The sequence below is a fragment of the Triturus cristatus genome, chromosome 9 (assembly GCF_964204655.1).
Source record: "Triturus cristatus chromosome 9, aTriCri1.1, whole genome shotgun sequence".
Taxonomy (NCBI): Eukaryota; Metazoa; Chordata; class Amphibia; order Caudata; family Salamandridae; genus Triturus; species Triturus cristatus.
In genome coordinates this window covers 1,049,449,804-1,049,462,261 of record NC_140592.1, presented here as the reverse complement: position 1 = coordinate 1,049,462,261, position 12,458 = coordinate 1,049,449,804, and the positions used below count along the sequence as shown (strand labels likewise).

Below are 12,458 nucleotides of genomic sequence, written 5' to 3'. Positions count from 1 at the left end.
GTACCTAGTGTACACTGGTACAGGGGCTGACAGGGTGATCCACTTCCAATTGGTTATGCACCTAGGGTGCATAGTTTTAATTTAGTAGAGAGAACAGCAGGCTGGGGGTCTGATTGGCAGGCCCACAGACTCAATATGTCAAAAACCAGTGAAGCAAAAAGCAAAAATGTGGGGTGACCATAGGATAGCAGACCCTACTCTCCTACACACACCAAATACAGCAACCCAATATACAACAATAACACCACACTGTAAGTTAACAACAGCTCAACCACGAGCAGCAAAGCAGTGCAACAAAACAGAACAGAAGCACAAACCTATAACAGCAGATTACAACACCAGAACACAAAAACACAATACAATTACAAATTTGTGCTGTTTTTCTTATTTTTGTGTATTATTGTGTTGTGTTTTGTTGTTGTATTGTATTGGTATGTTGTCTTGTTTTGGAATGTTGTGAATTGTGCTTTTGTGTTATCATTGTGTTGTGTTTTTGTTACATTTTGTTTATTTTGTATTATGTTATTGTGTTGTATGTATAACGTATCATTGTTGTGTTTTATTTGCATTGTTTTGTTATTACTATTGCTATTATGGTATGTTAATGTAATATGGCATTGTGTGGTGTTGTTGTGGTGTTACTACACCTCAGCTGCAGTCTGCTTAAATACACACAAATATTTTTATCACACTTTACAACCACCGCACTCAGCATTCAGTATGGTGCTAAAAGGTGTGTACACAAAGCACTGTCTTACTGATCACCAAGGACATGGAACTGTGACAGCCAAAAGTGTTTTGCTCTCTGGCCCCTGGTGCTCTGTCAGAGAGGTGGCAAAAGAACCTCTGTAGTTGTGGTTGGGTCAAACTTTCAATTGAAAGGCATGTTTTGATTTCTTAATCACTGTGGTGCTTTTTGACGAATCTCCATGACACTTTGGAAAAGAAACATATATCCACTTTGGGTACTTCATTACAAGTTTCATGCAGACCCGTCAAATGGGGGCTTCCCATTTTAACTTTCATAGGATTCTTTGCTACTCCATAAAACAACTGAACGTAATTACACCATACTTGGCAGTAATTAGAAATATACAGAATATAAAGCTCTCTGGGCTGGTTCTTCACAGATCCTCTGCAGATTTGCCAATCCATGAAGAATTTCCAGTCCAATTAATAAATTAAAGGCACACCATTGAACGAGGGAGCTTTTTAGGTCTCGCCTATCAGCGCACATGCGCTGTCCTGTGAGACTTATTGTAAGGGCTTCAAAAAGCTCACCACACATGCTCGTGCGTGTGTGGCCTATTGCTTGTTGTTACCTGCACGGCGCCATATGTTTTGAATTATCGTGCCCAGACACAGGCCCGATAATTCAAAACATATGGCCTGGTGCTCACTCTCACGCGCACCACTAGCGGGACGCTGCAGTCCTTGAATTGCTTGTTTTTTTATCTGCAGCACGTACGGCCTGACGACGGAGTGTTATTTGACGCGTTACGTAAACACACACTCCTGCGTTTGAATGGCTGCTCCGATTTGCGCAGCGTTGGCCCACCACGATCGCCTCATTCCAGTGGGAGGATGGTGGAATAGATTTGCAGGACAAAGATATCCTTGTACTTACTCCGTGCACAGTGGAGTACTGTTTCTTTTACTCCAACAAATGCCTCGGTCTGTGCCCCTCCTGCACGACGCATTCGCCGGAACCAACGTGAGGTATTCATGCTCCTGCCCCCCAAACTAGATACCTGGGTGCGTGCACGGTCTCACAGATACGACCGGGCAGAGAACAGTGCTAGTGAGTTAAACATGTTGCGTTTACTGTGGCAGAACAGGCTGAAGTTAAGGAATATTACCGGTTCACCAAGCACACAACACCAGCAACAGGAGACGTGCAGGATTAATCAAGACGAAATGGTATGTCGTAAGATAGTTGTGCATGTGTCACAACCTCTGGAATTTTTAAGGTTTTAAGGAAGCAATAAGTTGTCAAGAATTTTCAGACCCTAGTCTTTATTATCCCTCCCCCTTTATCTAACCCTAGCGCCCAACAGGACGCTGGCCCGAGCCAAAGTCAGGGAGTCAAACCCCTGCCTTGATAAACTGCACACCTGTTTACTGAGGAGGCCTTTCTTCATATACGTGCACGTGATCACTTTTATATGATGCTTGAATTGTTGGAGAGGGCCTTGTTTCTCCTGGTGTGTAGACGGGTTTGATGGTGAGATAATCCATTTTAGTGCTGTTTCATGTGTTACTGTTTATATCCTACAGCTGAGGGTTATCAGAAAGCCCCATCAACAACACACATTGGCGGCGTAATCAGTGTAAAAATACACTTATTTTTCAAGTTGGGCAGAAACCTGAAAGAGAACACCGTCTTCTTTCAGCTGCTCGACTTCTCTAAGAGTAGATATTTATTACCTAGGCCTTTCAACATTAATCCCGCTCCTTACTGATGTACATGATCTCGACTTCTACCCATTTCTGTTATCCTACAGTACCTATTTCGTTCATATGGTTATGCATAAAGCTCATAGTCCCTCAACTAGATCAGAATATGTAAAAATAAGTGCTGGTAAAAAATAGGGATTTGACTAAAATCACACATTTCGTTAATCAGAGAAGCTAAGATTAAAACCCAGGTCTACTGGAATAAAAGGATGCAATGTGGCCACCACACTACATCTCCACCTACGCTCATGTTCCACAACCTAAAACAGCCGCTTTGAGAGACACCAAATGAGGTGTATAGACCCCCAATATGTAACTAAGGGACTAGCTTACCTTGTGCCCACCAGTTGCCCTCGGATGCTACCATAAGATTGTTCACTGCTGCCATTCAGCGATATTAATAATTAAAGGAATCATCAGACAAGCATCACTGTTTATTACCCTGGTGTCATACCTTGAGTAAATAGATATGCAAGTGCAGTGTATATTCAAGTATTGTGCACAGAAGCCATACATTTGTACTCATAAAGCAAGCTATTTAAATATACAAGTTGAACCTACACATGAAAAAGGCTTCGTGAATCGGGCCCACTATTCAACTACTACACACTTTGGCCTTTGTCCTCATTAACACCCCCGCTGCTCCATTTTACTCCTCAAACTTGCCCTGTGAAACCCCGCCCCCCCCCACCGAACATAGTTAATTCTGCTTACCAAACTTTTTGTAGGACTAAGAGGTCTGCGATTCTGGTCAACCGCCTGCCCAATGCTAGCTGGCACGAATTAATTTCAATAATGTAATGGGAAAACCCAGAAAAGTGTTAGACAATGTAGGCTGCAATATACAGTAATTCATTCCATATATATGGAGGGAACTAAGAATATTAAAGATAGGCAAGAACAAGAGGAGCACAAATGAACTGCTTTAAATGTGTACATTTGAGGTGAGTGTGTAGGGGGGTGCGGGGATATATAGTACCTGGGCCCTTTTATAGCACTGCTTTATGCCCACTAGAAAGCATTCCCGGCGTATGAGACATAATACAAAGAAGCATTGGCATTGCCAATAGGTCTCGCCTTTGGGACCTTAGAAGTGTTTAGTTATCCAGCACAATATCCTTGGTGCAACAACATAAACTGTTGCATAGCTAAGCACTTAAAAGGTCCCAAAGGCGAGACCTATTGGCTATGCCAATGCTTGTTCTCCCATTGCGCATTGTGGTTCAATGACTGGCTGCAGACTGGCTGGCTGATTTTACCCAACATGATGAAGCGAGCACAGTTTTAGGAAAAAGAAAAAAGACCTAAAGGGGTACGATGAACCTACCCTGACCCTCAAGCACATGTGGGGTGTCCTAAAGGGACACCACAGACAATACAATAAGCATTACAAATTATTTTTATACCAGGATTTGCATATCCTATGCTGGATTGGTGGATCCTGGACTCTCCTTGGATTTGCGAATCTTTTAAAAATAAATAGGGAGAAGCATTCAGTTAACTACTGCTGCGCTTAGCCAAAGGCCACACATGGACGCTGGCCTCGTGTGACTGGTTAGGAGCAAGGCCTGCTGCCCTCCCTAGCGGCATGTGGCTGACCATGCGCATCGGGTTTGGCTGCCCACAGCATGATGGGGCTCTGCAGCTAACCTCTGCTCCCTGCTGCTGAAATCTTTGAGCAGTGGGGACTGGATGCTGGACGCACAAGTTGGACTCAGGGCCTGGACGCCTGCATCCAATCCCGCTGCACATTGCCGAAGTGCATGTGCAGAAAGGGTTAATGTCCTGCAGAGGGTCTGTCCAAAGGCCCAGCAGTGCAGCCCACCCTGCTATGCATGAATAAAGGGCATGCCCAGTGGGGCTGACCACCCACAGGGTTAGTGCACAGGGCCTGGTTACAAGCCAGTCTCCAATATGCATAGCCAAAGGCTACGCACAGTGGGGGCTGGCTGCTCATAGTTAATTGGGTGCAGGGCACTGCTGCATGCGGTATATGACAAAGAAACGAAAATTCGCTTGAACAACACTGAACATGGTTAGCTTTGGTTAGAACACATTAACATATGCTCACTTAAACTACAGTTACAGGACGGTTATGCATTAAAACCAAAAAACACTGAAATGCTTGAATGTTCCAAGAAGTAAATGAATCATTATAGTTTCTTTTCTCAACTTAATTTGGTAGAATAAACACGATGTTCATGTATATATAGCAACATTGTTAGGGATACAAAGTTAGTAGGAACGTACGGAACTAGACGCCTGTGTAGAATTGTAAAGCAAGCACATAAATATTTAAAATCACACATAAATAAAAGCCAATATAGTCACCTCTTGAATCATTTAACTGAAGAATGTCAAAGATCAATCACCTTTCACAATTGCTGCAAATCCAAAAACATAATACTGTTCAACCATTCAAATCATCAACCTTATGCTACATGCAGTTTTTATCCTAAATTGAAAATAAATCATACATCAAAGCAATAATTAGTTCTCTAAACATAGTTACAGTAACTGTTCCCATGAGGCACAGCGTCAATACTGATTTGCATATAGTTGGGTCTGAACTGAGGTGGAGAAGTGAGCTAAAGAACAATGATGGATTCATTCCAGACCTGTGACTGGGGGTGAGTGTTTCAGCACTCCGTCCATCCTCTCCTTGTGTTTGCTTTGCTCGCCCTAAGTTGGCAAGGTATGCCCAGACGTGGGTTCCTTGCTCACTTTGCCCCTGGATTCAAGCTAGCCTGGCTGATAGGATAGGATAGGATAACCACTTGTAAAGCACGAATTAATGCCGGGGCGTCTTTGCGCTAGTACGTAGAGAGAAACCACCCCGTCTAACACCGGGTCACATCAAAAAGCCGTGTTTTTAACAATTTTCTAAAAACTTGATGACTGTCAGTTAATTTCAAAAAACCAGGAAGCTTATTCCACAGGCTGGCAGCATGAAACGAAAAAGCTCTGCTGCCCCATCTAACTTTTTTAACACGGTTTAGTTTAAGCAGGCTTTGAGTGGATGACCTGAGTGCCCGACCCGGGGAGTAGGGAGTAAAGAGCTTCTCAACCTCCTTAGCTCCCCCCCAAACACAGCCTTGTGAACCAGGCATAGCGCCTTGAAATCTATACGCTGCTGGACTGGGAGCCAGTGCAATGCCTTAATTCCCTCAGCGACAGACTGATCTCTAGGGACGTCTAACAGGAGTCTGGCTGCCGCATTCTGCAGAACCTGCAGTCTCTTCATCAAGGTCTTGTTTATTCCTAATAATAATGCATTACAGTAGTCCATTCTGGACAGCACTAAAGCCACCACCACATTCTTGCGAAGATCAGGATTGATAAAAGGGAAAATCTTCCGCAATGTCCTGATTAAATAAGAGCAGGAAGAGGCAAGATTACTGACATGCGCAGAGAAGTTGAGCTGGTTGTCAAACACCGCTCCCAGGTTTCTGACCTTGAGCACAGGACAGGGGCATTCACCAGCCTCGGCCAGCCACCAGGAGCTATTCCACACGGGATTTCCCGGGCCAAATTCTATTATCTCCATTTTCTCCGTATTGATTTTGAGGAAATTTTCTCGCATCCATCTCATAATTTCTGACATACAACTATGGAACTTAATAGCCGTGTCATTCGCTTCTTCACCAGCAGAGACTATAAGCTGGGAGTCATCAGCGTAGGAGATTATAGTGAAGCCCTGAGCCCTAATGAGTTTGGCCAAGGGGGCTACATAGATGTTGAAAAGCGTAGGAGATAAAGAGGAGACCTGTGGCACTCCACATGGTAGGTGAAAAGGGTCGGAATGTAGACCATCCCATAACAAGCTGTGGTCTCTACCCTCCAAGAAAGAAGCTAGTAGGGCCAGTGCCGTTCCCTGTACCCCAAACTCCTGGAGCCTTCGAATCAACACCTCATGATTAACGGTATCGAAGGCAGCCGAGAGATCCAACATCACCAGGACTGCCCGACCTCCCCCGTCTACTATAGTACGAACATTTTCTGCTGCCATCAACAGTGCTGACTCTGTAGAGTGCTGGGCGCGAAAACCGTGCTGGGAAGAGTCAAGCAGATCGTGGGCCACCAGATATGCCGTCAGGGCACGGTTTAGCTCCTTCTCCAAAATCTTGGCCACCATGGGCAGAGCGGCAATTGGTCGATATTTTTTTAAGACAAGGGGGTCTAGTGTGGGTTTTTTTAGCAGAGGCTTGATTATTGCCCTCTTCCAGCTAGAGGGAATGCTATGTTAATTAATTAACTGGGACAGCTCTTCCGCAATCACCTCGGCAGCCAGATGAAAAACTGATGGTGGACAAGGATCTAGAGGTGATCCTGAGTTGGTTGAAATGATCAACCTACGGGTTTCCTCCACCGTGATTGGGGCAAACTCACTAAGTCCCATGTTGTCCCTAGGGCCAAGTTCCTGCCTCAGCTCTCCCCCCTCTATGCTAGGGGACATGCTACTAAACTCATCGTAGATAACCTGAACCTTCTCTTGGAAATATACCGCCAACTTTTGGCAGGTTTCTAGGTCCGGTCGGTAGGTGTTATCCTGCGGCGGTTTAGCAAGAGCTGTTATAGTCCTAAAAAGCTCCTTGGCCGAGTTGCCAGCCTCCCTGATTTTGGTTGAAAAATAAGCACTCTTAGCTGCCACTATTGCATGCTTGTAAGCTGTAAGGGTGCAGTTATAATGTGCTTTGCCCTCAGCACTGTAGTCCCTTTTCCACAGCCGCTCAGCCCTTCTACATGTACCCTTCAAGATCTTAAGTTCGTTGTTATACCATGGTGCGGATGGTTTGGTTCTCCTGGATCCAAGCAGCTTCTGAGGGGTTACCCTCTCCACCGCCGCCGCCAACCATTCCTTGAAGAGCATCGACGCCTCAGAGATATCATTAGTGTAGGAGGGGCGTGAGCCGGCCAGGATAGGGAGTAGTTTCTCAGCAGTCACCTGAGACCATGGTCTGATCGTATGTTTCTCTGCCCTATGGCCTGAGGGAATGACTTATATCCCGGTCATAACAGTGAAATTCACTGCCTTATGGTCGGACCAGGGAAGTGGCATGATGTTAACCACCTTCAGTTCCATATTATTAATAAATATGCCATCTAAGGTATGTCCCACACTATGAGTGGGGCTTGTGACTACTTGGTTAAAATCCAGCGCTCCTAAACTATCAACTAGCACAGCAACCTCAGACTGATCCGTGAGTTCTAAATGAGAATTAAAGTCACCCAGGATCATAAAAGGATGATGGTCCATCCGGGATTCTAAAATATGGATTCAAGCTAGCCTGGCTGATGAGGGGTGTTACCCCGGAACCGGTCCCAGGATGCTTATTTCCGGTCCAGGGAAGACTTGACTTGGCAGTTTGAGCTGGACTGTTCCCATGAGGCACAGGGTCAAGATTGATTTGCAGATAGCTGTGTCTGAACTGGGGTGGCGCAGTGAGCTAAAGAACGATGATGGATTCAACCCAGATCTGTGATTGGGGGTGAGTGTTTGAAAAGTTTCAGCACTCCGTCCATCATCTCCTTGCATTTGCTTTGTATCCCAATAACACCCAGATTATTATGAAAGTTCTGGGTCCCCTGCATACTCTTCACACACAGTGTCAACATGTCCTTTATTCATTAGCTGCCTGGGTGAAAACTAACTCTCTGTGTCTCAACAGTTTTCATTTCCTGGAATCAGAAGATCTGGTCCTCTTGCTGCTGGGAGTCATTCTTTACCCCAACCTTTCTTTTAAGGATTATATTTCCAAGCTACAGCTTCTACAAACTTAAACTCATAAGAAAACAATCATGCCTTTTCTTTTTTTCTAGACAGATTCTAATCCAGTACTTAATTATCAGTACACTGTACTTCTGGAATTCTCTTTATGTTGATGTACCTTCCTCCTCAATCTATAAACTACTGCTTATGCAAAATATTCCTACTGCTCTCATTTCAGGATCTAGTGCGTCTCCTATCATCCTTTCTTTTCACTGGCTCCCCTTCCAAAAACATGCTACTTTTAAGGCCCTTTGCTCATAAGGCTCTCTTTTGCTCTCATCCTAAAAATTATACATCTGAGCTTTGTTTTCCACTCTGTGAGCCTACCCATTCCCCATGCGTCATACACTCTTTCCAAGTGAGCGTCCCTCGCTTCAAAACAACTCCTCTTTTCGATTAGTTCCGAACTCCATCTGCTCAAGTTTTATTGGTTTCTTAAACTTCATTTATTTGCACATTGATCCCTCCTACACTTCTTTTGACTAGCGACAGGACACCTCAGGATATCTGCATGCGTAATAAATTTCCTACCTACAACTCTTCCGAATGGGACCACAAGCAAACCCAGAGTAAATATTTGATTACACATTGACTTGCCTATGCCCTTAATGTCAAAAATATATGGAGTTTCTCCCAAGTGCCTAGTCAGGTAGCACGTGCTTACAATATACTGCAAACTAATTCTGTTGCCCGTCATGACAGCTCCTGGCATCTGCTGCCCAAGTTCTTTGCATAAATAGACAAATGCGTTTGGTCAAATGTGAGTCCATCAATGATTTCTTTAGTACATGGAGATGTGTGATTGCATATTTGTGACTCGCCTTTTATGTTCAACTAATGTTCCCAAATAAGGAGCGTCAAATATATACATAGGTAAAGAAGTTTGTATATTTGTGTCTGATAGCTAAGGCGAAGCTGAAATCCATACCAAGGACAGTCTATCTGAATCAGAAGGCTTGACACTTAATATTATTGGTTTTAATGCATTATAAATGGTGGTATGACAGAGGCAGGTATGGCTGAAACATGCATGCCTCTACAAAGCGGATCCAACCACGAATGTGTCTTAACCACGCATTACTTTAGTACGCATGCTTTTACCATGCAATTTCGTTGTAAAGGCATGATTGGTAAAGGGATATGCTTGGTAAAGAGCAACACTACCCCAACCCCTCCTCCCGCCACTAAGCCCTAAAACCCTATGCCCCTACCTCACCCCCCGCAATGAGGCCTAAAACCTGCTCCGCCTCGTCCTTAAGACTACACCTTCTCCTCTCCCACCGGGAAGCCTAAAACCCTGCCCCCTACCAGTCATTACAATGACCCGAGCCCCCCACTCTGAGGCCTGAAACTTACCCTCGCGCTGCCCTTAAATCTACCCCAACACCTTCTCTAACCCTGAGCCCTAAAACCCTGCCCCTTGTACAAAGGACTGCCCCTACCCCCCTGCCCTGAACCCTAAAACCGACCTCCACCCCATAAAAACACTGCCCCAGCCCAGTCCCAGCCCGAGCTCTTAAAAACTATCTGGATCCCTCCCCACCATAAGCCCCGAAACCATCCCCCTTCCAAAAACTACCCAGACCCCCCTCGCCATGAGCCCTAAAACCAACCACCACCCCTAAAAACTACCCTCCCAACCCAGTCTCAGCCCCACTTACCTGTCCAATTCGGGAGCTTCCTGTTCTGACGCTTCCTCTTCTTCTCCCCGCCCATCTGGACACAGCCGCTATCTTCCTTAACCACGCATATACATAGTTTAGGCAGATGTGTGGTTCAAGCAAGCAATGTTACGCTAGTGCGGACAAGCCACGCGTGGCTCAGCCCACACTGTAAAGGCTGTTTCCCACTATAAACTTACCTAAACTGGCTTAAGATGGACATGATGTAGGCGTATGTATCTGCTGATGATGAGTGGGGGCATGGGGGGTACTTGGTGCTACTGCTGGCATACTTCAGGGCACTAAGGCCTCTTAAGTACCCTTGGACTCATTATACCCCTCTATTTTGGCTGAGGTCTAAAAACAATTGTGACATTTAGCAGTTCACATAACAGGACAATAACGCTAAGTATTTTGTGAAGCTTGTAGTGTACAGGGATTAGAATAATTGCAAATTTCTGAAAATAAATAACAGGTTGGTCATTATGTCCTAAAAAAAGACAAAATAAGCATTTCATTTGGAAGCCTTCCAAAAATACTCGAATTCAGAATTAGCTCCCAAATGTTGCAGAAAGCCACATTTCTAAAACACATCCAACTCGTTGATTGTGGGGCACATCGTCGAGTTGTTCTTACCACTGCAATTAAGGCATTACTGTGCTTAGGGTTTAAGTATATCTTGGGAGACCCAGCCTCCCTGATTTCATGCACAACTGAAAAAAAAAATCCTGTTTTTCTCGGAATTATCCATCCGAAGGCCTGGAGCTTTTTTTTGGCAGCAGAGTAAAACAAGTTGGCCTTTGTGCTATAAGCTTTCTCAAGTTTCATGCCCATTTCAAACATGTCTTGTAAATAAAGCCTGACGGCTTTAAGCAATCTATTTTTCTTCTCTCTGCTGACCTTGACCCCTCACCTGCTATTAACATAATCTGCTCACAGCTGAGCGGCTGGTGCGGGCGGGCGCAGGGCTCCGCGCTTCCATTGTTGATTGCATGTTGCTGACTAAGCAAGATGTCAGCTTGTAACCAGAGCAGAAAGGTTTCCAAGAAAAGGCCGGGTCTTTCTTTTCTTTTGACAGCTAGTGGAGAAATGTTCTCTCATTACAGCCAAGCAGAAGCGGCTGAGTGAGCAGCTACCCTTAAAGAGACAGCGCCCTATGGGCTTGAGCGTATTTTCTAAAGAAATAGTAAAATATTTGGAACCAACTCCATGAGCAAAAGCCGGATTTGTTAAATTGTGATCACATTCGGAGAGAGCTGTAATTGAAAGAATACAGAGAGAGAAGCGCTAAAAATACGGCACAGATGTTATAAATACCGTAGCAGAATTCTTCCATTACATGCGACACTATTTACCGTGCAAACAAGCACTGTTGACAGCGTGTGCTTTGGCACTACAGTTGTTTAACTGAGGGTAACGAGTAAATACCACCTGCTTCTGGGTGGTATTTAAAGTGATGGAGGTATTTCAACAGATGTAAAGAGTTATTGTTGCAATACACTTAAAAACTATTTGAGATATTACAGTATATTTATAAATATGTGTATGTTTTACTTTTGTTAATCACAAAACATATTGAATGGATGATATTTAGAAAGTAGGGTGACCAGACGTCCCGGATTTGCCGAACAGTCCCGGATTTTCGAGATTTCGAGTTTTGAGAGAGGGTCGGTACCACTGTGCTGCGAAGGCTCGCGTTCACACCGGCCCTCTCATGACACCAGGACCTCTCGTGACACCAGGAACAGAGTGCTGTTTGAAAGAGTCTCCTTCTCTGCTGCCTGACTCAATTCAGGCAGCACTGCAGGATTTTATGGGGGTGAGCAGCACCCGAGGCAAAAATCACAAAGCTCCCCTTGCAACACCCCCAAGCTTGGCACAGTGGGTCCTTTAACCCCTTCGCTGCTAGGCCTTTTCCCCTCCTGTGCTAAGCCTTTTTTGGGCTATTTGGGGTAGTGCGCGCTTAGGCCTCTGTAACTTTTTGACCACATTAGGTATCCACGCCAAATTTGCGTCCTTTTCTTCCAACATCTTGGGGATTCTAAAGGTACCCAGGGTTTGTGGATTCTCCTAGAGGGTTCCCAGAAATTAGTCAAAATACAGCAATTTTTTTTTTTTTTTTGTGAAAAATGGGAAAAACGGGCTGCAAATGAAAGCTTCTGGGTTTTTCTCTGCAAATGGTATCAAAAAAGGGTTTGTGGGGCTGAAATCACCATTTCTCCAGCTTTTAGGGAATGACAGAATTTTGTTAGAAAACCAACATTTTTTACACAGTTTTGGCATTTTTCTGGGACATACCCTATTTTTGCTATTTTTTGTGCTTTCAACCTCCTTCCAGTTAACGGTAGAAATGGGTACAAAAACAATAATGGATCCTGGACAGCTATACATTTTTGAAAAGTAGACAAAATTCTGAATTCAGCAAGGGGTCATTTGTGTAGATCCATCAAGGTTTCTTTATTGAAATTTACAGGTAAATATAGGAAAAATTAAAAATTTGTTGAAAAAAGCAGCCTTTTGAGTCAACGTTTTCACCTGTAACTTCTTCGAATTATGACATCTCTTTGAAA

The 12,458-nt window shown here is 44.4% G+C and overlaps 1 long non-coding RNA gene across 1 annotated transcript in view; it reads right to left on the bottom strand.

Annotated features, from left to right (window-relative positions):
- Positions 1-10,907, bottom strand: part of LOC146799341 (uncharacterized) — a 115,829-nt gene extending 104,922 nt beyond the window's left edge. Inside the window, exon 1 of the long non-coding RNA XR_014968887.1 lies at positions 10,802-10,907. This is a non-coding gene — a long non-coding RNA (uncharacterized LOC146799341). The remainder of the gene's footprint in view (positions 1-10,801) is intronic.
- Positions 10,908-12,458: the final 1,551 nt, after the last annotated feature.